Raw genomic sequence first — 6,256 nt, forward strand, 5'->3', positions numbered from 1 at the left:
TAAAAGGGAAAACTGACAAATTTGATGTCCTCAAAATGTCAAACTTTTGCAACACAAAAGATCCTGCTAAAATGACAAAAAAGATAAGCTATGGAGCAGAAGAATATTTTTGAAAACCACATACCCAAGAAAGGACCAGTATCAAGAACATAAAAAGAACACTCAAAACTTAACAACTGAAAAGACTACAATTAGAATCTGAGCAAAAGACACAAAGACACATTTTGTCAAAGAAGAGACACAGATGTCAAGCAAGCCATGTTACATCACTAGCAATTAGGGAAATTTGGATTAAAACCACGATAGTACTACTTACCTATCACAATAGCTAAAATAAAAAAGAAACTGTGACCAGAGAAAATTCTGGCAGGGATGTAGAGTTACTGAATCATTCACTCAGTGCTGGTGAAAATATAAAATGTTGCAGTCACTCGAAGCAGTCTAGAAATTCCTTTAAAAACGTAACTCATAACTACCGTGTGTGTGTGTGTGTGTGTGTGTGTGCGCGTAAGTTGCTTCAGTCATGTCCGACTCTTTGCAACCCCTTGGACTGTAGCCTGCCAGGTTCCTCCGTCCATGGGATTCTCCAGGCAGGAATACTAGAGTGGGTTGCCAAGTCCTCCCCCAGGGGATCTTCCCAATCCAGGGGTGGGACCCATGTCTCCTGCACTGCAGGCAGATTCTTTACCACTGAGTCACCAAGGAAGCACTTATTACTACCATATGATCCAGCACTTGCACTCCTACATATTTATTCCAGAGATTGAAGACATTAGACTTATATTTACTCAAAAACCTGTATAAAACCTATACAAAAACCTATTCTAGCATAATAGCCCCAAACTGGTAACATCCCAGATGATCTTCCATGGGTGAACAAGAAACAATTTGTGGCACATCCACAACATGGAACATTACTAAGGAATAAAAAGAACAAACTGCTGATAAAGGCAACAGCATACCCAAGATGAGTCTCCAGAGAACGGTGCTGAGTGAAAAAAGCCAATGACACAACTCGTTATATATATAATTCCATCTATATACAACATCCTTGACATGACCAAATTACAAAAATAGAGAATGAATAGTGGTTGCCAGGGGTTAACGAAATGGTACAAAGGAAGTGGGTGTGGCTATAAAAAGGCAACATATGAGAAGCTAGAGGTGGTGGAATGCTGCCTCTCCATGTGGTCCATGTCAATAACCTGTGATACTGCAGTGTGGTTTTGCAAGAAGTTGCCACTGGGAAAAAGCAGGCAATGGTACAAAGGATCTCTCTGCATTATTTCTTACAACTGCATGTGAATCTACAGTTACCTCAAAATAAAAATCTTCTAACAGAAAAAGAAAATTCACTGTATTTTTTCCCACTGAGCATAGAAGAGGATAAATATGTGGAAATTATACGGAGACAGCTTTTAGCTGTATATGAGGAAAATTCTTCTTACATTGAAGGTGATCTAACAATGAAATGGAGGACCTCGTACAGATAGCAGTCCCTGTCACTGAAGATCTTTAAACACAGTCACAGTCACAGTCAATAAAAAGAAGATTTCCATGGGAGGTGGGGAAGATGGTAGTAGGGTAAGGAGGCCTTCCAAGTTCTCTTTGATCTCCAGTGTTCATCTCATTCTATTTCCCAGTAACTGTGCAATCCTCAAACCAACCCCACAAAGTAGACGTACTTATTTCCCTCGTTTTAAAGATGAGGAAGCTGACATTTACCACAGCTGAGGGACGTATACAAAGTCACACAGTGGGAAAGGGCAGAGCCCACATCTGGACTTGGATTAGCCTACGCCTAGGCCAGCCTCTTCTCCATCCTTAACTGCTTGTCCCCATGTACACTGTATCTCCTCCCTTACTGACCTTTGAGACTGCGTGACATTTGTGACCTGACGATTACCGTCACCTTTTTACAGATGAAGAAACAAGAGACTCATATGATTTAAGTGTCAGAACTAAAGTCACACAGATAGTGACAGAACTATAACTCAGTCCCAAGTCTCTTCTTTTTCCAGACTGCGTGCTCCTTCCTTACATCACTGGTTAACATCACTAACCAAAGGAACTGCTACAAAACAAAATTTCACCTTTCCCCTCTCCTCAAATATCCATCAGATAAAGAAGCTGCAAAAGCATACAGAATGTGTATTTCATAAAACAACATCAGAAGGTTTTAAACATTCATACATGGAACCAGTGAGTCATCGGAAGTGGAGCTTTAGGGAACCCCTGCTCTTCTGCAGGGGAGGTGTCAAGATGAGAAGGTTCTAGATGCATTTAGAAGGTTCCCAGACTCATACCTTATAGAAATGTCTAAAACTTGTCTGCTTGAATAATTTTATTTTCATGGCCATCCACTCATTTCATTCAAGCCCACGTATGTCATGTTGTGCTTCTGAAACACAATAATTCAGAACCAATTAAAGACACATTTTTAAGTCCTCTGCTGAAAGCTGTGTGTGTCACCTTTAAGGTAAAAATACTTCATTTTAACAGTTCATCTGCACAGAACTGTTTGACTAGTTTATAATAAAGAGTGACAAGAAAGTAAGTCCGTAATCTTTATGCAAGAATTTCCTCTTTCAACTGCCAAAACAAGCTGCCCTGTTTATAGCTCCCTGTTGGTCCCCGAGGATACATCCAAAGAAATAACAGCCCCCTCCACAGAGAGGGACAGGCTGATTAACTGCTGCTCATGTCCATGGAAGCCACCTGTGCTACAAGAATACTAAGAGCACTTTTTCACAAACTACTCCCAAGGACACTATCGGCAGTCTGAAACATGATCACAGGCTATCCTTACAGTCCAAAAGTCTCCCAATTCAATTTGGACCCTTTCCCACTCCAGCAGCACATTTCATCCATAGCCCTGCCACACTGACATGGTTCCACAAACCTCCCTGTTCCCAGACTGGCTACTTTACAAACTCTCAGAGCTGCAAGGATCCTTGGTCCAACATCCTCTCCCTACAGCTCAGGGTTCCACGTCTCAGTCTGATGAAGCTTCCTCAGCCACTGCCCAGTCATTCCTTGCCTGGAACCCCTCCATGGATCCTCATGTTGAGTCTGCATCGCACCCCATCTGTAATCTTGGACTCCTTATTCATCTCTATGTTCTAAGCAAACCAGACCATTATTCCTCTCTCACCTGGAGTTACTTTGCTAATAATGAAATTTCTACTTGGCATTTGCTGATCATTTCCAAATGACCCACTCTTAAAGGTCCAGATCAGATACCACCTCCTCCCCAGGGTCTTCCTCCACTCAGCCAGAACTGCCTGTGTGCTTCCAAATTACCACTACTCCTTTCTCTAACTCCCACTATGTTTCCTACACCTGCATCACTTACTGGTGTCTAGGGAATTTCCTGCTCCATGGAGACGGCCGGTTCCTGTTCATCTCTACACCTTCAGTTTGCTGCAGAGCTTATCTGGCACAAATAACTGCCCAGAATGTTTAATAAATGAAGGAATGAGGATCCCAAGCTCAGGGAGAAGAGAATGGCTGGGCTTTTCCAGCACATAAATTATGTTAACAGTCCTGAATGGTGATATCACCATTGTTTGAGCCATTGCCTTCTCCAATAATAATAAAGGTTTATATTATAACTCATTTCCATGAGGATCTGGTGCTGGAAAAGACTGAAGGCAGGAGGGACAAGGGGACAACAGAGGATGAGATGGTCTGATGGCATCACCAATTCAATGGACATGAGTTTGAGCAAGCTCTGGGAGATGGTGAAGGACAGGGAAGCCTGGCATACATGGGGTTGCAAAGAGTCTGAGCGACTGAACAACAGCAACAGCGATAAAGAACTCGCCTGCCAATGCAGGAGACATAAAGTGATGCGAGTTCCATCCCTGGGTCGGGAAGATCCCCTGAAGGAGGGCATGGCAACCCATTCCAGTGTTCTTGCCTGGAGAACCCCTTGGACAGAGGAGCCTGGCAGGGTCGAGTCTATAGTGCCGCAAAGAGTCGGATACAACTGAAGCGACTTACCACCCCCCTGCGCACCCCACGACCACCACCACCACCACCCCCACCTCACACACACACAAGGGATAGAGGCCTTGGTAAGCAAGACCAGGTATCCAGTCCCTATTCTGTCATTTGATAGCTGTGTGATTTAGGAAAGCGAGTCTCTCTTTCCCTGTGGCCTCTTAAAAGAAAAAAAAAGATGTGGGTGAAATTACACGCTCTCCACTGGTTTTTGGGCTCTCGCCTGACAATAGGTTCAGCAAGGCTGTCTGCGGGCCTAGCAGTCTTCCCTCCCCACCCCTAAGACACCTCACTCTGACGCCGGCTTGGTGTCCCCTCCAGGGGCAGCGGCGAGGGTCCTGGGGTCGCGCCGGCCTCACGGCTGCTGCCCCTCCCGCTAACGGCCGGGGCTCCGCTCCATCTGCGGGGAGGGAGGTCAAGGCGGCAGTGGCCGCCTACCGGTAACCAGGCGGCCTCCAGCGCCAACTCCTCCCTGCCGCGCGGAGACTTCCCGGCGCCCCGACGCTGACGCGCTCGCACGCTCGCCGCTCCTGCCGCCCGCCCAGCCGGCCGGCCCCGCGCCGCCGCCGGAGTACCCTCCGCTCGCTCGCCCCCGACTGCGCACACGTCTCTGTCACCCCCGACGCCGCACTGCTGGGAGCCCCCGCAGAACACCTGCCCCCCCCGACCCCGCACAGGCGCACACACAAACCCTACAGCCGAGGCGCAGCCCCAGCGCGGGAACTAAGGAGCGCCCCGCCACTGGGACGTCCTGGCTGGTCGAGGCGCGGAGGTTGTACAGTTAACTTGTCTTGTTGAGCCCAGAAATGTTGTAAGCATGAATACACACTGCATCCGCTCGAAGTGCGCCCCCTCCTAGCTCTATACAGACTCTCGGAGTCAGTAGAAAGGGTCCCGGTCCCTGTGCCCCAAGAGAGCACCTCAGTCTAAGCTAGGGGGTGGGGGGAGGGTAATGGGGAAAGGGGAAGGGAAGGAAGCAGTGACTTTAGAAAACCTTCCTCCTTCCCACCACACATACCTACATAACATGGTGTATTCTGTGAGCCGGATCCAGCGCCCAGGACTGTGGGGACACGCGTGGACCCCCCACCCACTCTGGCCTTCTCCCTGTCGCCACCCTGCAGCCCAAGATCAACTTCAGAAGTGGGCGGAGTGGGGAACGGAGGAAGGAAGGGTGCACAGGTACCCGTCTCTTCCAGTGGGAAATTTACCTGGCTCCGGATGCGGCCTTCCTTAAAGACAAGGCTCTCCGAGGCAGCCAATTCCCCTCCCCCACATCCCTGCCCTGCCCCTAGCAAGGGTCTGCTTCTATTTAGAGGAGCAGAGCAGGTCTCTTATTCAGTGTGACCTGGGTGCATGTGACAGGGTAGCACCTATCTGACTCTCTTTCAGGCCATAGGCCAACAGAGGCCTCCAGGAATAAAGCCAGAAGAGTTTAAAAATAAAGCTGGGCGTGAAGGGTATCCATTTTCTCCTTGCTAAAAAAGGGAGGCCAGGAAAACAAACCAGCTAAGTAAGGAAGGCCCACAGACTGCTAAGTGAACCTTCTGGAGCACAGCACAAGGACTTGCCTTCAAACAAGTCGTCCTAACCTTGATTTTACTCTGATATGAGTGGTCTCTCAGCTAAAAGAAAGGATTTTTCCCTACTGATTCAAAGGCTGAACTAGCTCTCTAATTTTATGTTGTTTTGTCCCAATGGAATAAGAACTACCTAAAGATGCAGCCGCCTTTATAAAGGAACCAGGTTCTGTGGTGAAGGTTAAGGGTGAATCTGTAGGTTTTGAAATCGAGGTCTGGCTTTGACATCTTTGGAAATTACTCAGTAGACATTGAAAATACGTGGAATCTAGATATATTTATTGATAGAGTAGAAACTTGAACACTTGAGAGTGTAGCTTTATTTTCATGAGTTAATATTTTCCCTACATGTTCCCTATTTAGTGTACTTTTAGAGTTATACACAGAATTAGATATACCTTTCAGTGTTCTTTTAATATGTCAAAAAGAAATCCATAAACATGCATTTGCTTTATGTTCCCCAACTATTTCAATTGAGTCATCACCGAAGGCTGTGGTTCATGATTTTATGCAGGAGAGTTATTGTGAGCATTTATAAAGCCATCCTGCTTATGAGCTAAATTTATTATGTTTGCCAGGTTAATCTGTTTTCTCTAATCGGACACTTAATCATCCGCTCTCCTCCCTGCATTATAGATTCATGAATGTGAACCAAGGAGGGTTGCTCAGTC

This window comes from Capricornis sumatraensis, chromosome 1 (genome assembly GCF_032405125.1).
Source record: "Capricornis sumatraensis isolate serow.1 chromosome 1, serow.2, whole genome shotgun sequence".
NCBI lineage: Eukaryota > Metazoa > Chordata > Mammalia > Artiodactyla > Bovidae > Capricornis > Capricornis sumatraensis.